This window comes from Eriocheir sinensis, chromosome 15, assembly GCF_024679095.1.
Source record: "Eriocheir sinensis breed Jianghai 21 chromosome 15, ASM2467909v1, whole genome shotgun sequence".
Lineage (NCBI taxonomy): Eukaryota > Metazoa > Arthropoda > Malacostraca > Decapoda > Varunidae > Eriocheir > Eriocheir sinensis.
In genome coordinates, this window is record NC_066523.1 from 12,486,659 (window position 1) to 12,514,280 (window position 27,622).

The 27,622-nt window shown below is 44.3% G+C and overlaps 1 protein-coding gene across 3 annotated transcripts in view; it reads left to right on the forward strand.

Moving 5' to 3' along the window:
- Positions 1-27,622, forward strand: part of LOC126998925 (tetraspanin-18-like) — a 235,904-nt gene that overhangs the window by 119,616 nt on the left and 88,666 nt on the right. For 2 of the 3 annotated variants that reach the window (XM_050861183.1, XM_050861184.1), the window contains one exon: positions 18,389-18,431. The gene's annotated coding sequence lies outside the window, so the exon portion shown is untranslated. Of the gene's footprint in view, positions 1-8,662; positions 8,751-18,388; positions 18,432-27,622 lie in introns of those variants that run through there. The other variant, XM_050861185.1, reaches the window with a different exon arrangement.

Sequence of the window (27,622 nt, forward strand, 5' to 3'; positions counted from 1 at the left end):
GCCGTTCCCATTTTTCACCTTCGTCTTGCACTAACCAAAACTTATCGACCCTTCCATTTCTCGTTCTTCTCACTTTATTTCCTTTCCCATCTTTTTTCCCTTCTCCATTACTGATTACTCCGTTTCCCCGCCCCTCTCTCTGTCATTTCCTTTTTAATCCCTTACTTTTCCATTTTATCGCTTCGCCATGCACTGACCAGATCCTGTCCTCGTCATCTTCCTCTCCTATTTCCTCATTTTCCATTCCTTTCCTCTTCTTTCCCTGCTGCCCCTCTCCTCGTCCCTTCCCTCGTCCCTCTCTTTCCTTCTCTTTTTCTCTCAATATTTTTCACAGCTTGCCATCCACTGACCACCCAAGCCACACATGTGCATCGGTAGATATGTTTTCTGTTCCCTGCCTGTATTCTGCTCTCAATATACTCCCCTTCAGTTTTTATCAATCTCTCTGCTCATATTTATTTTCCTCTTTGATTCTCTTGTGCGAGGTCATTTTTTCACGTTTTTTATTATCTTTATTTTGTTCTCCTTTTATTGTGTTCAGTTTCACGTAAGCTTTCCTCGTTATTTATATTCTTTCCTCTGTATATTCCGTATCCGTGTATTTTCATTTTCGTATTTTTCTCTTTTTTTATTATATTCAGTTTGGGTGAGTGACCCGTCGATCATCGGTTCCCATTGAGTGCTATGTATTACCTTTTTTTTTGTTCATTTTGGAAGTCAACTTTTAACTTTTTTTCACCCATATACATTTGTGTGACTCTCGCTGCTGTATTTCTCTTCCACGTTATTGATATTGACTTCATTGAAACCCAAACTGAATTGTGAGCACCTGTGTGTCCCAATTTACTCGTCGAGAGGGAGGAGGGAAGGGGAATGGCCAGCGAGTGAGTGAGTGAGTGAGTGAGTGAATAAGTGAGAGACTGATGGAGGAAGGGAGGGAGATAGTGTGTGGTGAGGGAGGGAGGGAAGGTGGGAGGGAGAGAGAGAGAGAGAGAATGACGTGAGGGATGATGGCCTGAGTGATGGAGGGAGAGGACGTGTGTGTGTGTGTGTGTGTGTGTGTGTGTGTGTGTGTGTGTGTGTGTGTGTGTGTGTGTGTGTGTGTGTGTGTGTGTGTGTGTGATGGTGTAAGGGAAGGAGAAAAGGAAAGAAAAAGTGAGTGAGGGTGTGATGAAGTAAGGGCGTAGAGGAGGGAGGGACAGGAAAGGATCTGTAGCTGTTTTCGTTTGCCTGCCAATTAGCGCCGGGCAAAAATAAGTAAACAGAGTTAGTGTGCATGTGTCTGGCTGCACGTCGACGGCAGATCAGAGAAAGTGCAGGCCTGGAGACATGATGTGTGTAACATTGAAAGAAACTACTGGAATTAAACACGGCAAAATGAATTGGACAAGATAAAGCGAGAAATTGCCGACAAGGAAAAATTATCCAAGTCTCCCGCAGCACGCGATAAAAAAAAAGGGGGGATTGGAGAAGGTTTATTAGGTCGTTATGAAGAGAAGCACCGGAATACAATAAGACCAAAGGAGCTTAAGTGAACGAATTTGATGAGAAAAAAATCATACTGGAATAAAATTACTTAAATTAATTCAAGAGGGGACGTTTCTGACCAAAATTGAAAACTATCTTCATCTTCTTTTACTGTTTTTATATATATTTTGTCATTTGCTTCCTCCATTGCTATAAAGAATAGATTGTTAGTGAATCTAACATTAATATCTAAAATAAGTGAAGGCTGTTTTCTATGGGTAGGTAGTGAAGAAAACCAACAAAAATACTGAACATGATGAATAGAAGAAGGTTCCTCGTACATTCATCGAGAAGAACCGAACGAGCATTGACTCAGTGGATATTGTGTGCAAGGCTGACAACAGTTAATGCACGTCCACCGAACAACATCCAGTAGCTTTAATTGGACTTGAAGATTAGAGAAGACTAGTTTTTTCAAGAATTTCTTTATAAACAACTCAAAACCTGTTACGCAAAGTTTATGCCGGCTGAACCCTTTGTGGTGATCTTGAATGGGAGGAAGTGCGCTTTCTTAATACTTTTTTTCTTGGTTTCCCTTTTTTTTTTACGTTGTTACAGTCTGGCAGCATAGGAAGAGAAAGGGAGGGAAAGGGGAGAAGAGGAATAGAGGGAGGGAAGGAGGGAGGGAGGGCCTTGAGTTATATTGCGTAGGGGAGAAGAGAGAAGAGAACCAGTGAATATGTGTGTGTGTGTGTGTGTGTGTGTGTGTGTGTGTGTGTGTGTGTGTGTGTGTGTGTGTGTGTGTGTGTGTGTGTGTGTTTATTCTCTTTGTTTTTCTTTCTTTTCGCGTCAAGGTGGAGAAAAAACTGCAATGGACGAGTTGGTTCTTTTTTCTCATTCTGTTCCCTGTGACAATTGAAAGAACTACCCCCCCCCTCCCATTCTCTCTCTCTCTCTCTCTCTCTCTCTCTCTCTCTCTCTCTCTCTCTCTCTCTCTCTCTCTCTCTCTCTCTAAAGGTCTCTTACATCGACGCTAAAACTTTTATATTTCCCGACACAACTTTTGACTTTCTCTTCTTAACATTTTTCTTCTTAGCAGCTTCATCCAGCCCCCGCCGCCGCCGCCACAAACCTTCTCCCGATGATGATGCGTTGGCGTGTGTGTGTGTGTGTGTGTGTGTGTGTGTGTGTGTGTGTGTGTGTGTGTGTGTGTGTGTGTGCAGAACAATTCTTCTTTTCGCCCGTGTTTGTTTGGGTTTGCATGTCTTTGTGCCTTTCCTTTTTTTTTTTTCGCTTTGTCTTTGTTTGGTCGGTTGGCTCTCTTGTCTGCGCATTTGTTTGGTTCTGTCTCTTATTTTGTTTAATTTGTTTGCCTATGTTTTTTTTTTATTTCTGTGTCTGCTCGTTCATTTGTTTGCCTCTATGTGTGTGTCGGTCTGTCTGTAGCTGTCTGTGTATGCGTTAGTCTGTGCTTGCCTGTCTCTTACTCAAATCTGTCTTTATGTCTGTCTGTTTCTGTCCGCCCTATTGTAAGTCCGTGTGCCTATGTGCATATTTCTTTTTCTTTTTTTTCTTTTTTACAGCTAAGGAGACAGTTCAAGGGCGTAAAGAAAAATAAAAAAAAAGCCCGCTACTCACTGCTCCTGAACAGAGGTCAAAGGAGTGTCCAAAAAGAGAGGTCAATTTCGGGAGGAGAGGTGTCCTGATACCCTCCTCTTGAAAGAGTTCAAGTCGTAGGCAGGAGAAAATACAGATGAAGGAAGATTGTTCCAGAGTTTACCAGGGTGAGGGATGAAAGAGTGAAGATACTGGTTGACTCTTGCATAAGGGGTTTGGACAGTATAGGGATGAGCATGAGTAGAAAGTCGTGTGCAGCGAGGTCGCGGGAGGGGGGGAGGCATGCAGTTAGCAAGTTCAGAAGAGCAGTCAGCATAAAAATATCGACAGAAGATAGAAAGAGAGGCAACATGGCGGCGGAATTTGAGAGGTAGAAGACTATCAGTATGAGGAGGAGAGCTGATGAGACGAAGAGCCTTTGACTCCACTCTGTCAAGGAGAGCTGTGTGAGTGGACCCCCCCACACATGAGATGCATACTCCATACGAGGGCGGACAAGGCTCCTGTAAATGGATAGCAACTGTGCGGGGGAGAAGAACTGGCGGAGACGGTACAGAACGCCCAGCCTCGAGGAAGCTGATTTAGTAAAAGATGAGATATGAAGTTTCCAGTTGAGATTTTGAGTTAAGGATAGACCGAGGATGTTTAGTGTTGAAGAAGGTGATAGCTGGGTGTTGTCAAAGAATAGGGGATAGTTGTTTGGAAGATTGTGTCGAGTGGATAGGTGGAGAAACTGTGTTTTTGAGGCATTGAAGGACACCAGGCTCCTCTTGCCCCAATCGGAAATAATAGTAATGTCTGAGGCTAAGTGTTCTGTTGCCTCCAGCCTTGAATCGTTAAGTTCCTGAAGGATGGGTCTTCTATTAAAAGAAGTTGAGTAATGTAGAGTGGAGTCATCGGCGTAAGAATGGATAGGACAGTTCGTTTTGGAAAGATCATCAATGAGCAACAGAAAGAGAGTGGGAGATAGGACAGAATCCTGTGGGACACCACTGTTGATAGGTTTAGGGAAAGAACAGTGACCGTCTACCGCAGCAGAAACAGAACGGTCAGAAAGGAAATTGGAGATAAAGGTACAGAGAGAAGGATAGAAACCGTAGGAGGGTAGTTTGGAAAGCAAAGATTTGTGCCAGACCCTATCAAAAGCTTTTGATATGTCCAGCGCAATAGCAAAGGTTTCACCGAAACGGCTAAGAGAGGATGACCAAAAGTCAGTTAGGAAGGCAAGGAGATCACCAGTAGAACGCCCCTTGCGGAACCCATACTGGCGATCAGATAAAAGGTTTGAAGTGGAAAGGTGCTTTTGAATCTCCCTGTTAAGGATTGATTCAAAAGCTTCAGATAGACAGGAAAGTAAAACTATAGGGCGGTAGTTTGAGGGATTGGAACGGTCACCCTTCTTAGGCACAGGCTGTGTGTATTTGCTAGTTATTTTGTCCAGTCCTATAAACGTACCTCATCCAATTGCAATAGTTCCTCCTTACATGCAGCTGCGGTTGATTGAATTCTCCGCAAACCCTCAAAGGCACGCCTGGGCGGGAATAATTTCGCAAAGAGAAACGAGAAACCCGAAAAAAATAATTCCCGGGAAACTATTTAGGGAAACCGCGCCCGCCAGCGTTGCCGATAAACAGGCAGAGGTTTCCCAATACTGCAAAACCGGAAACGTTTGCTTTGGGAGTATAAAACTGACCCATTACGTCGACACTGAATTAGTATGGATTGCTCTCTCTCTCTCTCTCTCTCTCTCTCTCTCTCTCTCTCTCTCTCAAATGGCAAAAGTAGAGAGAGAGAGAGAGAGAGAGAGAGAGAGAGAGAGAGAGAGAGAGAGAGAGAGAGAGAGAGAGAGAGAGAGAGAGAGAGAGAGAGAGAGGAGGAGAAAGAAGAGAAGGAAGAGAAAGAAGAAGAGGTGTAAGAGCAACGAGGGATAATGAGGATAGACGAGAATGGAAAAAAAGAAGAAAAAAAATAGCGAGACGAAATCGACAGAAAAGGAGGTCAAGAAAAGGCAAGGTAAACCCATCCCCCTTGACCATCGCACTGGAATCGGTTGCGTTGATATTGTGTCGCAGACTGTGTAGTGTGCCGGAAGGGATCGAGGTCTGTGCAGTCTATTTTGGCGTCTCAGTTCAATAGTTCACACTGGATTATTTGCTTGTTCGTGTGTTCTGCCTCTGCATTATTTTTCGAGGTTGGCGAATTCAGGGTATTCTTCGTTAAATCGGTGGTTGCAGTCCCGGCGCTCGCATCTCCTATATTTTTATCCACCAGGAGATAAAGAAACGCCGCAAGAGCTGTGTATCGTGAATTAAGTCATTCTTAGTAACCATATTTTTCGTGGAAAGAGACGGAATCTGTGCGAACCCAATCTCCATAACCTAACAGTTTTTCCCAGAATGACTAGAAAATATTTATAGTTGGTTTTCAAAGAAATATTAAATCTTTCTTTTTGAGGTCTAATATGGGAAGCGCCGCCGAGGCTTACCGAAAAGTTTTTATAGCAGGAGCATGGGAACATTATTTACTGTTACGTTTCCTTATTACTCTTCTTCGGAATTATTTTTTGATGTTTCAACGAAAGGTATCGGTGTGTATTTTAACGTTATGCGTGTGTGTTCCTGCTCCTCAAAGGTAATTTTCATAATATTCTACTAATATTTCTAAACCCGCACTTTTGAGGCGCCTCGGGGTGGGATGTGGTTCTCAGTGACCTGGAATTACGTTGACCTGTGAAAGGCCTTAACATAGCAACGACCGGACAGCATCTCGTTATCTGTCTGTATTGGGTTGCAGGTAACTAGCCGGCTCTTCCTGCACCTCTTCTTCCTCGTATTACTTCCCAAAAGGGAGGCGGAAGGAAGGACGGTTTCGTTTCCCGGCCTCCTGACCTTTTGTAGAAGTCGAGTATAATGAGAAAGGCTTTTGAGTCGTCTTTGGCTCCTGCGCCTCTGGATGCGTTGACCTGAAGAACGTCTCCTTCCACACGAGCCAAAGAGAAAATCAACTTCCATCATTATTCGCCGTCGCCGCCGCAAAACTTGGCTCTGTCTTTCACGCGTCTGAGTCCTGATACTCTAATGGAACCCAGTTTACAAGGCGTCAAAGTTCTAGGTAAAAGCGGCAAACGACTAGCTAAAGAATCATGAAAACCACACACATATACACAGTAAATACATCTATTAATACATATATACAGTATTTGATATACGTTTATGCCTATCATTCTTTTAATCATGTGTGTGAAGGAAACTGGCTCCATGTGTGTGTGTGTGTGTTTTGTATATGTGCAGAGTCCTAAATACATATCCCGTCTGTGATATCTGATTACCTCTGATTACCAAGTGTGTTCGTTAGTCCCACAAGGATGTTAGCTGGCGTTTGGCAGAAGCAGCAGTCTGGTGAGCAAAGAGTCCTCCTTCTCTCCTCTTCCTTGGTCTCCCATCATCCTTTCCTCATCTTTTTACTCCGTCCTCCTCAGCTGCCTTTCGCTGTTTATCTTTCTGCCGTCCCTTTCTTCCGCTTCCTCATCTTTTGTCAGTTCCACCCCCTCCCCTCCTCCTCCTCCTCCTCCTCCTCCTCCTCTTCTCTTTCCTCCTCCTCCTCCTCTTCTCTCTCCTCCTCCTCCTCCTCCTCCTCCTCCTCCTCTTTCTATCCTCACGCAGGATCCTTTCCCAGAAACCTAAGCGGGAAGCTGAAACATCTGCTCGCAAGCTTTTTGACGACTTTAATCGGGAAAGTGACGGCCTCGAGTAAACGTTTGTCTCGTGGGAATGAAAGTTCGGGGAGTGACATAATGCAAGTTGGAGAATGAAACGTTAAAAAATGAAATAAGTGAAGAAAATTATAATATGCTCCGGTGATTCGTAGATGCTTAAAATGAGATAGAAGCTAGCTAGATAGATAGATATAGAGGTAGAGGTAAAAACAGTTATACGGAAATAGCTTTATATTGCTTCATTTGTGGTTACAACCCAGTATATTTTTCATTACGCATCCACCCATCAATAGACCCACCAGGCTACCCACCATCCACAACCCATGTATCGACTATCCCGCCACACACCTGCTGCTATGCCTACTACTACACCCGCATTCACACACAAGCACCAACCCCGCAAACTCCCTATTGTAGTGTAAGTCCCCAACACTGCGTCTCTTGCCCTCACACTTCAGGCCAAAGTCAACGTGATCTTGAAGAAGGGATTCGGGAAGCAGGAGCCAATAAAGATCATTTATAAGTAATATGCAAACAGTTTGATGAATGTCGTCGCTGTATTTTATATATAGGCTTATTATTTTTTTTCAGAGGCGGGTTTTTAAAGTGATTACGACAACATCTGGTATCTCGTTGATGGTCAGGAGCAGTAAATCAATGGCCTGAGTTCCTCACCCTCACAGCTCAAACGATTTGTCTATTGAAACACACACACAACCGCATCGTGTTTCTGTAATCAGCAACAGCAGTTTGTTTATATACATGTGTTAGATCTGTAAAGGTGAATCGGCGAAAGTCAGGGATAAAACTTTATATATGAAGCAATTGTTGTTTGTCTTCAGTGACTTCAAGTAGCGATTTATTTTTGTTCTTTCCTCTCCACCCGGCGGTCCATCATCGACTAATGCAGCTCAAACTGGGTCACGTGAGCTCTGAGCAAAGGCGGCGGATGATGTGACCTCATTTGGCGGTCATGGAAATGAGGCGATTAGATACACTGGGAAAGATTCATTCGCTGGGGCATGATGGATATGTGTGTGTGTGTCTGTGTGTGTGTGTGTGTGTGTGTGTGTGTGTGTGTGTGTGTGTGTGTGTGTGTGTTTTGCTAATGATAGGTCATAAATCAGAGAGTCAATAAATCAGACTCTGTTTCCTCTCCCATGAATTGTCGTCCCCATCAATGTGAATGTGTGGCGTTGGTGAAAGGTATAATCCTGCAGACCCGCGTTCGCATCCCGACGAGAGAGAGAGAGAGAGAGAGAGAGAGAGAGAGAGAGAGAGAGAGAGAGAGAGAGAGAGAGAGAGAGAGAGAGAGAGAGAGGGAGGGAGGCAGAGAGAGAGAGAGAGAGAGAGAGAGAGAGAGAGAGAGAGAGAGAGAGAGAGAGAGAGAGAGAGAGAGAGAGCGAGAGAGAGAGAGAGAGAGAGAGAGAGAGAGAGAGAGAGAGAGAGAGAGAGAGAGAGAGAGAGAGAGAGAGAGAGAGAGAGAGAGAGAGAGAGAGACCATTAAAATTTCTAGCCCTTCTTTGAATCTTAATCATTCGGGGAGCTTTTGCGAAAATGGCCTTTGACTTAAAAACATGAGTGGTCCATTATTTCAAGAAAACGAGATCGTGCGCGTTACCGCGATCAATCTGACCATGGTATTATCCACCTGTCTCCCTCCATCTAACTTCCTATTTAACCAGATCCCCTCCCTCTTACCCCTTGCACGAACACACTGACACACAATTCGGAGCCTCGTGTCTGTGTTTCGGTCATGCGTTCGAGTTGCTCTGAGTCGAAACACGGCTGGGCTGCTGCTGCGTTAAGTGGAAATGGTCCGGGGCGGAATGAGAGTGAGTGGTGGTGCCGGGCGGGGCCTGCAACAATAACACTTGGCCTGGGATAAAAGGAGAAGCCGGGGCACACGAGCTGGTAGGAACGGAGAAGCCACCGCCAGGGAGCATTTGGGGTAAGGCAACGCAATCGGAAAGTAATGGAAGTGCTGGAAGATGATGGCAGGAGCAGCTGTAGTGGTGTTGGGAGGAATCGAAGTGTTTTGCCGAGTTCAAGGAAATGATTTTAGAGTAGAGAATGGTCTTAAAGTAGGAACTGTTCTTAAAGTTGTGCCTCAGTGTCCGCGGAGGATATCAAATAGGGTTGAGGGGCAGTCTTACTTTACATTATATTAAAGGTTAAAGGTAGGTAGGAGTAGGCCTATATTGAAGAGGAGGTATCAGGTTGAAGTGAGCTTAGTGGTTTAGAGGCCGAAAAAGTTAAATTAATGACTCGTTTAGGGAGACTTTTAGGGGAAGAAAAAATAGTGTGGAGGTTATGAGAGAATGAGTGAAGCGAAGGAAGGTGGTTGTGATGAGTGAGAGGGAGGTGGTTGTTATGAGCGAAGGAGTGAGGGGGGAGGGTTATAAGGAGCAAGTTGAGGACAGGTGGTTATGATGAGTGAGTGAGAGAGAGGTTGTGATGATTAAGAGGGAGGTGTTATGATGAGTGAGTGCGGAGGTGGTGGTTGGGATGAGCGAGTAAGTGAAAAGTTGTCTGGAATATACGAGTCCAGGATAGTGATTGGTGAAGAGTGAAAGGTGGAATTATATACTGTTCATGCCGTTGGGAGTTTATTTAGGTGGAGGTCATCACTTTAATGAAAAATTACGATGAATATAGATAAAAAGAAAAAATGACGCTGAAGTGAAGTTGAACCGAGAATATACACTGTACGTCTTCTCACATTATACTTGGTCATGATTCGTTGTCGACCCTTCGTGGAAACAAAACATGAAGCTCCTCTGAATCATCCGTGTCAGGTCTGCAGTATTAATCCATAGGGGCGCAGAGTTAGCACCGGGAATAACTAATAGCGTTTTCAAACAGTTCGCCCTGATGTGGAGCCCTCTCACTTTCCCGGTTTAACGAATTGCCCATAAACTCATTTGGGCAAATTTGACTTTAATCTCGATGATGGAATGTCTGCAGCAAATCCGGCTTGTAAGTCTCATCCCCTTAACCTTACGGCCGTCCTTGAGGCATCGCACGACGTTATAGATTTCGATCATTTCCTTACACACGTTTTTTGTTATATACCCCAAGCTATTTTTTTCATAATTTACAATCTACTCGCCTTCGTATACAATCTTTAAGGCACCACACACGGTTATGACTCAACATTATTTCTTCATTCACATGCGATTCCATACACATTTATTTAGTTTTTTTTCTGTCTTCATTATCCTTATAGATCAAATTGCTGTCTGCTCACCAATTCACACTTTCTATCATATTTCACTTAACGTCATAGATTTAGATTGTTTCATCACACAAATACGACTCAATATACATCTCATTATTTTCATCCACCCACTTATTTTTTTGTATATGAATTTTCAATCTACGCCTTTCCAGCCATCAATACCTTTCCTTTGTTCCCTTTGCTTTCCCATACGCTTGACTTTCCTCAACATAATGAATGCACGGCTATCTTTGACGCAATACCCTGAGGCAACACAACCCTTTCTCTTGCACGTGTGTGTGTGTGTGACCCAGCAAGACTCAAGCCTCCTGCTCCCCCATACCACCAAAGCTCACCCTTCCCCGCCCCGCTCACGCCGCCCTCGCCCCTCAGTGACCATCAATATCCTTCGTCGTTCCCTTCAGCCTCATCACACAAGGACCGCAGACTCCTCAAACACACTCTTGACTGACCCTCCGTGTGTGTGCTGAGGGGCGAGGGAGACGCAAGGAGGAGGAGGAGGAGGATCAAAAGAAGAAAAGCAGTGAATGATAAGTAAAGGAAGGGTTGGAAGAGGATATAAAATGTGTAAAAGAGGAGGTGCAGTAAGAGGAGGAGGATAGAAAAAAGAAAAGCAGAGAAAAAATAGGAAAAGTAGGACTTGAAATAGGATGTAAAATGGGCAACAGAGGAGGTGCAGGAGGAGGAAAAGAATCGAGGTTAAGAATGAGATGAACGATGAAGATGATAAAAAAAAAAATATAGAAAGACTAGAAAATTGAGCTGTTGGAGGAGGTTGTAAAATGGATAAAAACAGGTGGTGCAAGAGTAGGAAGGGGAGAAGGTGGCGACAATTTTTTTTTTTCCGTCCGGCACTAAACATTTTCCGGAATTCCTCTGATTCACGAAGCTGTCAGTCCCAAGCACGATCTATGGTGCAACGACCCGATACCTTTGCCCCACGGAGCCGCCCACGTCTTGTCTCGCGGTGCTCTCGTGTGTCTTGTCTTCGGCCTAGAGGGAACACATGGCAGGCCAGATGGCACCGCGGAGACATCAACGAAAGGCGACTGAGTTACGTAAGTTTACTTCGTTTCTTTCAGTGCTTTTTAGTTATTAGAAGGACTTTGTTGGGTTATGTTAGGTTAGGTGTTAGTTAGGTGGTAGGTGTTAGATTCAGCTCCTCGTTTTTGTGGCTTTTGGGAATTGCCGCATCCCTTAGAGGTGGTGAGGTGGGGTGTTGGAAGGGTCGTGACGCAGCATCTTAATTCATCTTGTTTAGGGCTCCTCATCGTACAGATCGCGCCCTAGTGCTGAGTCGCTTTAATTAACCTTGCCACTGGGTTGCCGCTTCTTCATAAGTAACTTTATTTTTTTTTTTTTCTTGATATATTTTCTTCATATCTACTGCTGCACACACGTCTGCTCTTATTACAGTCAAGAAACTTCGAAATGGGTTGTAAGGTTAGACTTAAAAAAAAGTCTCGGAAAGGAAAGATTAAAAACAGAGACATAGATGGACTAGGTGGAGTTTTAACTTATTTCAAATTCGAACGCTATCCCTTATCTCTACGTTGGTGTGTTTTGTAAGACAGCAATTCTTCATGATAAAAAAACGCGTTTAATTTGAATAAATCACCCGTAATGGGCCATGAAAGGGATCTCTAGAATATCAACGGAGCTCCACTTAAACCCAACCATTCCCGAGTCTTGGATTTCACTGCAGTGTCGTGTTTCTTTACATAAACACGACAGTAACTTAAGTAGCAGAACAGAGGCTCCTTTTTAAGCAACTGTTTTCGTTTCCCGCGGGTCTCTGGGTGCATCATCACGACAGCCTCTCGGAGTGATGATCAATAGAGACACTGTGTTATCTCGCCGGTCTTTGGGTTCATCACAAGGATACACACGCCTAGGACACGCCAGGTCGCCGCTCATCAGCCATGCTCCGAGGCTGGCGAGGGAGGCGAGACGAGTGTTGTGGATGCTGTAGCCTTGAGCAGCTGTATGGACCGCTCCGGGGATGGTGTAGATGCAGATGGTTATGTTGATGTCTTCCGTTTTGTCTTGAGAAAATACGTAGATTGGTTGCTCCTCTTTGTCAGCTGGTTTCTTTCCTTTCTCATTCTTTCATTCTTCATTCTTTTAATATTTTCTTTCTTTCATTCTTTGTTTATTTTATTCTGTCATTCATTTTTCTTTCATTATTTTTTTCTTCATTCTCTCATTCTTTCATTCTCCCATTCTTGCAGTTTTCTTTCTTTCATTCAGTTTTTCATTCTTTCTTTTAATCTTTTATTCGTTCATTTTTCTTTTCTTTCTTTATTTCTTTATCTTATTCTATCTTTCATTCTCCTTCTTTCATTCTCTTTCTTTCATTCTTCCTTCCAATTTTTCTTTTTTTATCCGTTTTTTTATCATTCTTTCATATCTTCATAATTATTCAGTCTACTCTTCCTTTCCTTCCTCTCCCTGCGGCTGGTCGGTGCTCGCTTCGTTTGGTTTGTGCTCGCAATCAAAGACTCTTTTAATTAGTCTCCGTTTTCTTCAGAGGGAGTCTTTTGCTCCCTCACATAATCGATGATTTTTTTTTCATTCTTTTTCTAGTTTGTAATGTTGATTTTATCCACATTTGTTCTCGCGATTAATAAACAATTATACTGGCAAATGTCAAACTTGAAACGCTAGCTTATACACAGTAATCTCCATTCTTTTATAAAACAATAGTTGCTTATTTTATTGTTAATTATTATCATCTTTCATGTCGAGGTTTAGAGACCAGCTGATTAGAGACAACAGCTAATTTGATTCTTTTGAACTGTTAATTGTGTGTGAGGCGATAACAATGTTGAGTTGGTTATGTTTTCTGGGGTATTAAATTATTCATGTTTATAATGTTATGCTTGCATCCGCACTATCTATTTACCACCACTACCATCACCACTGCCCCGACCACTACACCAATACCACTAAAACTACACTTATTGCTGATCTCGCATCATCAATAACAATATATCAATAACCACAACAACAACAACAACAGCTACTACTACTACTACTACTACTACTACTACTACTACAACAAGAAAAAGAACAACAAGGAAAAACAAGAAAAAAACAACAAAAATAAAAATGATAATAATAATAATAACCACAACAAAAATACATAACAAAGATACACAATAACTCCAACAAGGCAAAAAGAAATACCCTACATATTTTATTTCTTATCCGCTTATGTTCTTTGCTCTCTTTTCTCTCCGACAGTTTTGCATCATCCCCTTATCTTCACCGTGCATGCAGGATCCCCGCTCTCGGCACTCCCTATCACTGGCCTCGTCCGCCCGAAGGAACAATGGTGTCTTTCCTCGCCTCACGTCCTGCTGCTGCACCTTTCCCTTCCCTTCCCTTCCCTTCCGCACGTTTTATCACAATATGAGAGACAAGGATAAACCCGAGGCGAGACCCTGAATGCGCTGAGAGAGAGAGAGAGAGAGAGAGAGAGAGAGAGAGAGAGAGAGAGAGAGAGAGAGAGAGAGAGAGAGAGAGAGAGAGAGAGAGAGAGAGAGAGAGAGAAAGAGAAAGAGAGGTGGGAGGTAGCGTTGTTGTGCAAGGGAAAATGAAATGTGTGTGAGCGCAAACATATGAGGAGAAGCGGCAATAAAGAAGCAGGTGAACATATTTTTAAGGAAACCCATGTATTATTTTTTGGACTTGGACACAGCTGGTCGAGAGGTAAATATATTCAAGAACCAAAGTTTGCAAAATTGCCTGCTAATGAAAAAAAAAAGGAAAAGAAAATTGAATGCAACTCCATTTTATTAGTTTTTTTTTTTACAGTAGCAGAAAGCCATTTGTCTTCCTCTTTGTGGATGTTAATGCCATTAGCTAAGAGAGATTACTGTCTTTTTCACGCAAATTGTTTATTGAATTGAAAAAAAAAATTGTATTAATCAGTGCTCTACAAACGTATAAAAAAGTTATGAATGTTTAATTTAGGCATGAAAGGGTGAGAAAAAGTTTATTAATCTCGACATTGTGCGCAATACAAGAGTATAAAAAGTTAATGTGGCAGCTGGAGAGCGTCGGGAATACCGAAGGCTTTCTTTGAGTCTTCAGCGTGGTAGGATAAAAAAATGACTATTCCTTACTTGCAAAACAAAAGATGGCTGTGTATATTTGGGTATTGTGGTAAGGCTTGCAGGGTTTGTGTCACAGTAGTGTATGAGAAGAATAAGTAAAGACACCATAATTTTCTCTATTTTTGTTTGTATCTGTATTTGTGTGCCCTTTATTGTGTGTGTTATAAATTCCACCTTTATCAAAAGCATAATCCACTAAAAAGGTTGATGCCCGCGCAGAACCCGGTTTTAGAGACAAGAGCCGTGAATAAAGAAATCTTAACTCTTGGTCTTAGCCAACGAGACCTAGAGTGTATTCAGAGGAAAGAAAATTAGAGGAAACTGGAGGTAAAACCTCTTCACGTAGCCTATTAAGTCTAATTTTCATTGTAGTTCACTCCGAGAAAGGCAGTTCGGGGGAAGCACACTTGCGATTAGTAATTCCACTGCTTTGCAGAACACTCACGCACCCACCCGAACCCACTTTTTGGGCTGTATTCTGGATGCTAACAGCGCAGGAGGTATAGAGAAAGAATATGATAGTTACTAGGGAGGGAAAGGCACTACCATTACTGAGGAAAGGTGGAAGTGGTGTGGGCAGGGCGTGTAAGGGTCGGAAGGGAGAAAGGGACGAGGAAAGAAAGACGGTTAAAAATATACGGATTGTGATAAGGGGCAAAAAATGTGTCAGCGTAAGAATAGAAATAGTAAGTGATAGTAGTAGTAGTAGTAATAGCAGCGACTGGGGACGAAGTTTAGTATTCTTAACGGCATACATAAACTGAAACATGAATACAAATGAACCGTTTTATCCAACCGTCTAGAGTAAAAATTTAATGGCATGTGAAAAGATATACTAAATAATATAGATAAAGAAGAGGAAATAGATGAATAGTACACATAAAAAGAACAGTCCACGAAGCGTCAACGGGAGGAAGAGACGCTAAGCACCCCCCTGAGGAGCTTGGTCTCTGCAGGAAAAAAAGCGGTTGTTCTTTTCTTAAAAATAGATGATCCTCGGAAACAAGCGACGGTAAGAAGAGAGGGGGGTAAAATTTTAGCGTCCCAGGTCGGTGCTGTCGCTGTCCCTGTGCACACGTGAAAATAAATTCTCCTAAAAGAACAATTCACTTAGCCGCGTTGCAGTTTACGTGAGTGCTGCTTTTCTTTTTGCTCTTCTGGGCCTCATACTCACATGATATGGTTGCAGTAATTTTGATGTCAAGTGAGTACAAATTCCCTTTATTGCTGTAAATGGACTTTAAATAACTCTTATACAAAATCAATGAAGTATATTTCAGAGTTGCCAATTAGCGGGTATAGGGTCATAGGGCCCACGAAGCTTGAGCTATTCTTTCAATTATCGTAAATTACCTGTGTTTCTGTGGGGCTTGTAACAATTACACTTCAATACGATAAGTGACACTATTGTTAATAAAAATGTAGCTGATCATTCTCGTTGTTTTACTTATTGGTAAACGAGAAAAATATAAATGCTGTCCGGCAACCTTTCCTCATCCAGAATTGTTCTTACATGAAAGCCCTGGGAAATCAAGCAGAGATGAGATAAAAAAAAATATATATATATTTACATTACATTATATACTGAGTACTTGCCGTTGCTGTACCAGTGTCGCCTTCGGCGAAATTCATAATAAAAAAAACATTAAGGCGTCAGGCATCTCGACAACCCTCTCCTTCACAACAATAGAAAGGCAGGTGTTTGTGGCTCAGTGAGGTCACCGGCTTCCGCTCCCAGCATATTATACTCTGCCCTCAAGTGACTGCTGGTTGTTGTGTGAGATGAACCAAGACCTTGGGTGGACGCCTGCCGCTACCAGGAGGGTGGGCAGGTCAAAGGTGATGGCGTTTAAAGACAGGAGTTGTGAGTGGAGGGAAACACTATTGGACAGAAGCCAATGTCCTACACGGACAAAAACCAAAGGAGGCTTGCTTTCTGCCGAGATGCGTGGCTCCCAAATGTTTTTGATAAATTTCGTCGAAGGCGACACTGATGCACCCAAAGCAGGTACTCCGCATATAATGTAACGTAAATTTTTTTTTTTAAAGCTCACTTCTGCTTGATTTCGCTGGGTTTTTATGTAAGAACGATTTTGGATGAGGAGAAGCTGCCGGACAGCTTATATATTGTCTCTAGTTTCCCAATAAATAAAACAACGAGAATGATCAGCTACATTTTTATCAACAACAGTGTCACTTATTATACTGCAGTGTAATTGTTGCAAGTCCCAGAGAAACACCCTGTAGGTAATTTACGATAATTGAAAGAATAGCTCAAGCTTCGTAGGCCTTGTGACCCCATCGCTGGTGACACCTGCTAAGAATGAATATACCGCATAACGAAATAGAAACGCGTGAGGAATATCGTGGCCCTGGATGCTTTCAAATTTGTGATAGATGGATTCTGCGATCACGAGTGTGGGAACGCATACGTGTGCTGATCTAAATATGAAAGAGAGGGATGGAGGGTGAGAGGTTAGCGTGTATGGGGTGAAGGAGGAGGAGGAGAGGGGACGGAGAGGAGGAGGAGGAGGAGGAGGGAGGGGACGGAGAGGAGGAGGAGGAGGGAGGGGACGAGTGATACATTGAAGATAAGTGCGTGACCCTGTACAAGTTATTACGCATATGGAGAAGCGGGAATGCACGTTAGTTTGTGTGTGTGTGTGTGTGTGTGTGTGTGTGTGTGTGTGTGTGTGTGTGTGTGTGTGTGTGTGTGTGTGTGTGTGTGTGTGTGTGTGTGTGTGTGTGTGTGTGTGTGTGTGTGTGTGTGTGTGTGTGTGTTGCAATCATCCATCACAGTCCTGTTTTTTTTTTATCAATTTGCTAACATGCGTCTCTCTCTCTCTCTCTCTCTCTCTCTCTCTCTCTCTCTCTCTCTCTCTCTCTCTCTCTCTCTCTCTCTCTCTCTCTCTCTCTCTCTCTCTCTCTCTCTCTCTCTCTCCCCCCCCCTGTGCCTGTTTGTGCAGTTGCGTGTGTGTGTGTGTGTGTGTGTGTGTGTGTGTGTGTGTGCGTGTGGCTGCACCAGGGGACATATATTGAGTTCGTGTTTGTGTTGCGTTGTGTTGCGCCCGAAAACCCGCCTCGTCCATTCAGTTCCCTTTTGTTGCTTTGGGAGTTTGTTCTGTTTGTGTGTGTGTGTGTGTGGGGGGGGGGGGGAATTACCGAGGGGAACGGGCATCAGGGCAGCGGCTCGTCGATGTATAATGCCCGGTAATATTTCTTTGTCGTGTGCCCGGCGGCCTCCAGCAGCAGGCTCTGACAGGCGCCCTCATCACTCCTGGCCGCCCCTCCCTCCCGGCTGCCTGTGTGACGCGTGGAGGATAAACAGAAGCAGGGATGACACAGTGCGGGAGGAGGGGGAAGATTTGTGGACGGGAGAGAGGTGTAGGGGAAAGGGAGGGGGGAGAGTAAGGGAGAAGGAGGGGCAAAAGGAATAAGGTGGGGGTTGCAGGAGAGGTCAAAGAGGAAGGATGGACAGAAAAGGAAGACAAAGGATGGTGGTAAAGGAGTGAGATTAGTAGTGAAGGAGAAAGAGGAGAAGGAAGAAGAAAAGTGTAGTGTACAGGAGGAGAGAGAAGACAGGAGGGATGGAGGGATAGAAAAGGAGGACGAGGCAGTGTGATAAAAGAGAGAGAAAGTGAAAGAGTGGTAAAGAAGAAAGAGGAGGAGGAAAGAAAACGTAGAGCAGAAGAGGAAAGACGGAGAGAGCAGGAGGAAGGGGAAGAGTGTAGGCGGGGAAGGAGAAGGGGGAAGGGGCAAGGTGGAAGGAATTTATCTTATTCTAATCGACTTTCACGTGATGGGTGGGAATCTTTCTCCTCCTTTCTCTCGGTGCCTCATGATAAACGTTCTGTCAGCGGTGCCGAATAGCCAGTCATTCGTGTCTGTCTGTCTGTCTGTTTGGGTGTCTAGGTCTTGCTGTGTGTGTGTGTGTGTGTGTGTGTGTGTGTGTGTGTGTGTGTGTGTGTGTGTGTGTGTGTGTGCTTTAATACCATTTTATTCAATTACACACTAATTTATTTGTACATATATACTAACTCATATCCACAATACATTTTCATTATTCTTTATTACACAAAATCTATCTATACCACCACCACCACCACCACCTCCTATCACTACTACCACCTTTCATCACCACCACCATCATCACCCCTCCTCCTCCCACACACACCATCACTAACTGCCACAAGGGATGCCACCTAATCGCATCTTCTCTCCCCACAGACAGCGGCATTCAGTGAAGACGCCCCGCCCATCATTGCCGCAGGTACGTAACATGAGGTGTCGTCTCTGGGGTTTAAGCTGTGGTCCCGACGAGCTTGAGTCTTCCCGTCTTAGCTACCAACGAGGCTTTAAATAATAGCGCTTGCCTTCCCTCATATTGTTCCTTCTCGTCTTAGAATCGCGTCCTCTATTCCTGAGCCTGTAACCCCATGATAACCGCCTTCAGAAGTGAGGAATGTGATAGTATTGTTTCGGTTTTCCTTCGCTCTTAACGCTGCCTTTGACCCTTGCCCTCAGTAGCGCTTTCCTTTCGTTGTATCACTCCTCCTTAGTCTCATAAAACATACTTCCTTTGAATTCTGGAAAACCGTGAAGTAAATCTCTTAGAGGTTTGAAGTATTGGAGTATTGTATTGTGTTTTCCTTCATTTTTTTTTGTACAGTCATCCTTAATAACGCCTTTCCTCTATCGTATTGATCCTCCTCCAACTCTAAACACCGCTTTCCCTCGAGGACTGAGAGACCACGGGGTAGATTTCCTGGGGTGAAAAATATGAGAGCATTGTTGTGGCTCCTTTTTATTAGCGTTGCTCTTTCACCTTCGCCCCTATAGTGACGCTTTTCCACTATTGTATTGGTTCTTCTTTTTATTAGACGTTGCTCTTTCACCTTCGCCCTTAGTGACGCTTTTCCACTATTGTATTGGTTCTTCTTGGTATCTCAAACCCGCTTGCTCTTCGAATGCTTTGGAGGCCGTGTCGTTAATCTTTCAGGAGGGAGAAATATGAGGAGATTATCGTGTTTTGTGTATGGCATCTGATTTTTCTTTTTGTCCATTCCCCTTAGTAGCTTATGTCTTCCGTTACATAGTCCTCCTTAACCTTTCTAAAAACTTATCAATATATTATGATAGGCCATGGCGTAGATCTCTTACAGTGAGGAATATGGTTATGCTGTGAGCTTTTTGTAATACTCGATCCTTGCCCAAGAGTGATGAGGGCGAGGGAGAAAAGTTCCCGCAATTACGCGATGGTACGTAATTACCGCTTCCCGGCGAGACGCTCCCCGTGCAAGACCCTCGTAAATCTGAGCCAGTGTGTCACGGGCGCGCTCCTGCCCTTGCGGTTGGTTGTTCTTGCCCCGCGCCGCCGCTAGACGACCCCCGCCTCCTTGATGTTCGCTTGCTCTTGGTTGGTGAAATGTTGCGGTGGGTTGTGACGGGAAAAGTGTGTGTTGTGGCTGCGTCTGTTCAGGTGTGGAGGCGGCTAGGTCAGGCAGAGAGGGTGGTGTTGGGGTGGCTAGGTCAGGCAGAGAGAGCAGGGTTGTGAGGGTGGTGATGGAAAGAGTGTGCGAGTTGAAACAGGATAGGGAGAGAAAATATGGTTTGAGGAAGGGGGAAGGAGAGCAGCAGGTAGAGCAGGATGGATAAGAGAGAGGTAAGGAACACAGGTAGCAAGAGAGGAAGGAAGAGTGGATTAGTAGGAAAAAAAGGGTTAGGATGGAGAGATGCAGAGGTGGTGTGGGAGGTAGGGATTTTCTTAAGGTGGGGCAAATTTTTTTTAGACGACTTTAAGAGTTACAAATTAAGCTTTTTAATCAACATACAAGATGAGAGAATGGCTCAACTCAGGTTACTATGAAGCTGTTTAGTAGACTACATAAACCTTTGAACTAGTAGATTTACGCAGTTATTATTATTTTTTGAGGGAGCTAATTACTGTAAGTGATATAAAGAAAATGGAAGAGAATGTAACAGTCAGGAACCATCTTGCTTTGAAATTCACTCCCGATTATCGAGGGTTGTTGTGTGAGTCCTTGGGCAAGACCTTCAGGGAGGCGGGGCGGGGATCTGCACACGTGGGCTGGGCGCTGCCAAAACGGGTGTGTTTACATGTGTGTTTGTTGAGGGGGTGGTTGTGTCAAGGCGAGGGGCGAGGAGGGGCTGCCTAAGGGGGGAGGGAGGTAAAGATGTGCTTATGTCTAGACGTGCACTGTGTTTGTTTTCATTAATCCAACAGCGGTGGCAGGAGCAGCAGCCACATGGTCCCTTGCTCTAGGTCGTGAAGGAAGGGAGAGTGACGTAACTTAATTTCATGGCCGAGGAAAGCTGGCACGAAAGTTGTCGCGGAAAGGCGTTTCTGTTTGTCTTTCATTGTCGTCACGGAAGGTCAGGTTGGCTGCACACCCTCTTTTAAAGGTCTGGGATGAAGTTTGGTTCCTGTTCCCCACGCCTTAAATAGATCAGTCAGACGGTGTGGGATGTTATTAAGGACGTCGATGTTGTGTGTGTGTGTGTGTGTGTGTGTGTGTGTGTGTGTGTGTGTGTAGGTGCGTTCGTGTGTGTGGGCGTATACATTTACCCCCAACACACATTCTTTATGAAGACAATATAGTGTTTATTTATCCAGTTTTGTGCATGAGGGCGGGACAAACATTTGCCTCTGCATGGAGCTATATCCCTGGTGACCGAGCGCTGGCGTGACTGAAAAAGGACCCCGTGAGTAAGCTTTTTATGTGTGTACGTTAGCGTTTGTTACTCTCGTTTTTATCAGTGCAAATAAACCCGGCCATAAAGTAGTTTGCATATGGCGGAGACGAAGAGGTAACAACGAATATTAATTTTAAAGAAGCCGAAATGAAGGAAAATGTAAACAGAATTCATGGAAACTAGAAATACGAAAAATAGGTTGCATATCAGAAAATTAATTAATAAAAATATCCACAAGAAACACACACACACAAAAAAACTGAAACAACTGGGCCTTCCTAAAAATACCTGCCATTTAAAACTGAAACCCAATAAAAAGAAAGGTGAAGAAAACAAGCGGAACACAAAATAAGGAAAAGCATCTATCACGCGAGTCGCCAAATTTGAATCTACCATCATCTGGGATACTCATCAGGGGAAGGAAGCACGGAAAGAAGGAACCAAGGAGGGAAGGAAAGCGATACAAAGGAAACGTACTTTGGCGTGGCTTGCCGACTGGGGACGAAGCTTTGTGCACGGGTAATACTGTTAGGAAGGGGCAGGCATTATTTGTTGCCTCACCGACTGTTCATTTACCCCCCAAACCCCACTCCAGTTTTCCTTCGCCTCCCATCCCCCCTACCTCCGTTTTCTCTTTTCCTTCACCATCATGCACCCGCCCACCTCACCCACCTGATACCCTTTCGCTCGCCTCATAAGTGATCATTGGCATTTCGTTTCCGTTAAGTCTTTAAGGTTAGTATATATGATTTTTCTTGTCGGAGGAGAGTAACTGATACGTGATAAGGACCCGCGTGAGTTGCATTTCAGATAGAGAAGCAGCCTATATATAAGCGTGACTTTATTTTTATTTTTGGAAGGAATGGGCACCAAGCTGAGGACATGAGCAAACCGAGACGACTTTGTGTCATGGATGGTATGAATCTTAGTGAATCAGTAAAGCTTGAAATCAAAAGGTAATAATACAGGTCCCCTTTTTAACTCACATGAAAAAGAAAATCATCAGTAAGGAATCTTTTTACTCGTATTCCTTTATACGACCCCTGAGGAAAAAGGGGAAAAATGACACCAGAGTTAAAAAGAGAAAGGCTGAAGTTAGTGAAAATAAAAGCAGCAGTTGTGAAGGTCGTGAGGTCAAGGGTCAGATAAAGATTACAGTAATATTAAAAAGTAGGCGAGGCTTGAGTAGGCCCTTGGAAGTACTTTGAGAAGAGTTAAGATTCTTTTTTTTTTTCTTAAGCTTCGTGCTCGTTTTCTCCTCCTTTGTTTGGCACGGCTCTTCCTCCTCCCCCTCCTCCACATTATTCTCTCCCTCCTGCTCCTTCTGGCATTTATCCTCTCTTTATCTTGTTCCCCGTCTCCTCCTTTTCCTTCTCTTAATCATCATCATTTTTTTTCTTCTGCCTCTTCGTTTTCGTCTTCCTCATCTTTTTCTTCGTCTCACTTCTTGCTAGTAACTTCTTCCTACTTCTTAATTCTTATACTGCTTACTTCTTACCTCTCCTCCTCCTCCTCCTCCTCCACCCCCCTCCTCCTCCTCCTCCTCTTTCTCCGCCTCATTTGTTTGCAAGCCCTGCAGGTATATATTTTTGCGTGTTGAATTCCCATCGCAATCCTACTGGTCTTGTGTGCATGTTTCTCCGGACGCCGCCCAGCACGTGCTTCTCGAAGGCTCAGTAATCGGCCTGCCGCTCTGTTTGGCGAGCAATCTTGGGCCGCCACGATCCCAGGTTCTGTTCGGAAATTTTATGTTGTTTGCTCGTACCAAAATTATCATTCCACTATTCAACCAGAAGCTATTTTCAGGTTTTCCTCCGTGGCGAAAAAAAATATTACTCCTGATATTTCACGAATGCTGAGTATTTTTGTTTATTTTCATCTCTATCGGCAGTGTGTTTATATGTTGGTAGGCATTGAGTAAGTACCTGCTGATATTTAGGTCCCGTGCTCCTTGAAAGTGTGTTTACTCTTTACTTCATTAACGTCTTGTTCAAGTTTTTTTTCCGCCTGAGTACGTCGCCAAGAGGCCAGAGGTTCAGCTGCCTCTAAATATCATCAGCCTGAGGAGATAATGAAGGAAAACTAAGAGTGGACGCTGAAGACTATGAATGGGTTGTGCTTTTTTACAGTTTTCTTATAACCTCTTGATCTAGGGCAGGGCTTACTTTATTATACTGGGATGGAGGAAGGTTTTGTGCAGGCGAGATTGATTCAGCAACTCCTCTTGACCTGTGGCCTTTAATTTAGTTTCTTTAAGCAAACTTGAATCCACCCACACTCACAGGCTGACGGCGCTATAGGCAGTGCAAACAATTCCTTCATTCTTTTCACTAATTTACCGCGCGTGTGTTTGTGCTCGTGTTCTTTCTTTCTTTCTCTTTTTTTTTTTTTTTGTGTGTGTGTGTGTGTGTGTGTGTGTGACCCCGTTTAGGTGTGTTATCAAACTGGATCACAGCTTTCATCTCTTTCCTGGAAGTTTGCCTTGAGAGTCCTTCGCGTTGGTACAGCTCGTGTTGGCGTAGGTCTGGGGCGGCGGGCGAGACGCTGATCAGTCATGCAAGACACACCGCGCCGGGCAAGCTTGTGACCAAGTTTAGTTCGATTCATTCGGGAGTCCGGCGGCAGCTGTGGTCCAAGGGAAAGCCCGGCACAACGCTAAGGGATGGGACACATTCATGCTCTTTCTATTTCTCCTTCGGTAACTACCTTGGTCAATACATTTCCTGTGCTTTTATGTTTTGCTCCAAGTCGTGATATTACAGACTGGCAAGGGTGACCTATTGGGAAACGTTAAGAAACAAAAATTACTCGAGTCCTTTTGAATTTGGGCGTTTCCATTCATATCTTGGCCTGAAAAATAAAAGAAATCTTAGAATCTTTATTAAAATGGTATGAATCTAAAATTAATTGCCTTCATTTGATTTCAGACGTTTATTTTATAGTTATTGGCCTTTGAAATGAAGTTGTCTGGAAACCTAAGGCCGACTGGCAAGGGAGTTGAATAATAAATGTGTTCAATTTTCGACGTAGTCTTTACATTTATTCGTCTCCAGTATTAATTGAGTTACTAAAATCTAGGCTAACTAATCTGCAGGTAAAAGCTGAACGAAAGCTGAACATGTATTTGAAGCTAAGTCAGTTTCTTAGGGTGAAGTGACGAAAAAATGAACTTATGTTGAATCCCTAGGTCTGGGGTGGATAGGAACCGGTTTGCTGGAGTTATTGCCGACTGGTCTCGTGTGTGGCGTTACTATATAGGGCTGGCTCTCGAGGGTCCAGTGTGTATCCCGGCCACGTTCAGGGTATACAGCAGCGGCAGTCATGTGGCTCTTGGCTCTTACTGACTTATGTTTCCTACTCCAATCGACTCCTCTTCCATTGCCTACGCTTCCCCTCGCTTCCCTACCCTATCTCTTCCTTCCCTTCTCTTCTCTCCTCTTCTTTTTTTCCCTTCCTTTCCTTCTCTTCGCTTCCCTTTCCTTCCCACGACTTCTCTTTCCCTCCTCTCCTCTCCCCTTACATGCGCTTTTCCTTTCCCTCACTTCCCTTCATTTTTCCTCTCTATTCCCGCCCTTTCTATTTACATTTTGTCTTTCCTTCCCTCTCCTACCCTTCCGTCCTCATCTGTCCCCTTCCTCCCCCCCCCTGACATCCCCTACCTCTCCCTTACATATGCCACTCTTCCTCTCTACGCCTCACTCCGCCTTTCACCGTGGTCGCTTGGCTCTCTCTCTGTGTTTTCTCTTGGCACGTAACCTCGACTCCACCCGCTGCCACCTTCCCGCCACCCCCGTACTGCCTATTCTTTATATCTCTCGTGTTTTTTATTCCTTTCCTATGCCACTCGACATTTTTCCCGCCCTCGCCTCCGTCCCGCCGCCTCATCATCATACTCCCCCCCTCTTTCCTTCCACCCCCCTGTTCAAATCACCTTCCCCACCTTCCCCACTCCACCCTCACTCCCACATCTGCCATTCCACTTCCTCTGTAGCACCACCCCACCCCCACTCATTAACCTTTCCTCCCATCAAGTCTTTCCACTTTTTCTTCCCGCTGTCTTACCTCCGTCAGTGCCAGGTAGTAATTAGAGCACCTTAGAGATTCACCTGGAACGGGTTTCGTCTTCTCCCAAAGAGAATGTGGATTAAGGCCTCCGCTGCGAGTAATTTAATGCCAGGAAGAGAGAAGAAAAAAAGTAAAGGAATTAATGAAAACTTGAAATGCCGGTTAAGCTCTCTTCGAATGTGTATAAAAAAATGTGTAAGAGTGATGATGATGGTTGAGGATGCTCCCCTTTTTGACTTTTTTTATGGGATCTTCTTAATATGCTTCTTTTTTTTTGTTGTTGTTGTTTGTACTTATTGTAGTCTGTTGGTGCTTCTTCAACCGGTGTGTGTGTGTGTGTGTGTGTGTGTGTGTGTGTGTGTGTGTGTGTGTGTGTGTGTGTGTGTTTCAATTTTCCCTTATACGAACATCTAAAAATTAACGCGAAGATACAACACTCATCAACCTCCAATCCTCGCATTTAACAACACTCATCAGTCTCTCGTCCTATTATAACGCAACACTCGTCTCTCCATCCACCACCTAACGTTTCCTCACACCTACCAGCATCGCCACCACCAATTATTTCATCCGCCAAGCGCCACCATGCACGGGGAACAAGTTAAGTATACCCCCCACCAACTAACTCCCACCTTCCCTCCCACCCACTCACTCCCAACTCGCACCCACTCACTCACTCCCACCCTTCCTCACCCTCCGTCCAGTCCTCCTTCCCTCTCAAGCACTGAAGGCAACGCAAAAATTAATATGATCAAGGCGGGATGCAGGTAACGTGGAGGTAGGAGAAAGAGGGGAGAGTGGAGGCAAAACTAGTCTGTCTGCTTTATCATCTCTTGAGTATTAGCGGCCGAGAGAGGAGGCTGGGGGCGAGAGGACAGCAAACTAGTCGGTCTTGTTTTATATTTTCTGAGTATTAGTCGCTGGATAGACGGAAAGACCAAGATCCATATTTTTAAACGTTTCGAGCTCCCATTACGACCATTTCCCAAGACCACAGAGAAGATTAATCGGGGTTTCTTGGGTGCTCTTCCCGTTCAAGACCCAGAAGTCAGGAAAAAACTATCACCAGGATCATAAAATAGTTCATTGGAATCCAAGAAGCGTCTACGAGAGGCTTTTCAAACAGGCGAACTAAGCTGCCGAGGCGTTTAAGAACACGGGGTCAAGTTTTAAGGCGCCTGTGTCACCCAGCTGGTTGTAAGGGGTTAGGTGGTGTAGTTGAGACTGTGAAGGGCGGGGCGTGCTGGTTGGGCGGTTGCCGAGCTCCTATTACCCCGGCCGCCGACCCCACCAGCACCAGGACACGACGAGGAGCAGAGGGGCAAGAACAAGCAAGGGGAAGCGTCCGGTGAAGTGGTGGGTTCTTACGTCTTTCTCCTGTGGGGTTGAGGGTTCTTGTGACTGCTGTTAGTTGTGGTTTGGTTCGTGGTTTATTGATTAGTTCTAGTTGTGTGCTTTAGTTATGCTTACGATATATTGAGATTGGTGACTTAGTGTTTTTGTTTGTGTGTTTTGTACTATAAAAAAATGTGTCTTAATTTTTTTCATTCCATCATCCTTATGCTTTCATGTTTTCGGTCTCCATTTTTTTCCTTTTCGTTCCTTCCTTCCTTCCGCTACACCCTCCTTCTCAATCCCTTTTTCTCCACCTCTCCTCTCTTTCCTCTTATTTTCTCCACCATTTGCTTCTCCTCCTGTAATCTTGTGTTATTCGGACAGTCATGGCTTCGTTATCACACACACACACACACACACACACACACACACACACACACACACACACACACACACACCTCCTTCATTGGGCCTCTACTCCCCTGCGTCTTCCGCCTCTAAGCAATACTCCCCCGACGTCTTCAAGGGAAATATATATCTTATCATAAATTACTCGGCCGAGCATCCCTCGCCTCCCTGTGAAGAGCGTGCTTCTTAAGGGTAACTAATGGCCCTTGGCGAGCAGCTCTGAAGTTGCTCAAAGTAGCTCGACTCACCCATCCACTCATTCACGCACTCACTGACGCACTCACACTCACTCACTCACTCACTCACTCACTCACTTACTCTTCTTAACAGTTTCCATCAGAGGAGAAGGCAAAGGTGTTTTAACTTGTATTTTCCCATTTAGTTAGCATCACACGTGACTTCGTTTTTTTTTTTTTTTTTAATTTTAATCTCACGGACCTTCATGTAGATCTTCGTTTCTCATACATAAGAGCGAATTATATGATCATGCACTAAGAGGTACGGCTTTTTTTCATCTTTGTTGTTACCAGATGAACTGTGTGCGAGTGTAGCCTTTTATTGTAGAAGGTTAAGTTAGCTGAGATTAAATTTTGTTGTTATGCCGTGGGAGGTTTTTTCTCCAGCAATCGATATCTTCAGCAAAATTACTTTGTGAGCATAACTTTTCTTTTTATTCCCGTTAGGATTCTCCGTGACTTGTGAGGAATGTCATGTGGAGTCTGCTGGGCGTGAGGGCAGGTTCGAGGGGGGGGGCAGGGTGGCGGGTGGGGCGGTGTAGGCTGAGGGCAGGGCATGGCCGTGGGGATCTTGTGAAGGGCAGTCGAAAAGTTCCTAGAGGTTGTAAAGTCAGGGTCCGAAGCTGTGTGTAACTTTATAGTCGTAGGGCTTGTTTGTGTTGTGTTAGTGAAGTGTGGTAGAGGGTGTGTTTAAAGGGGAGGG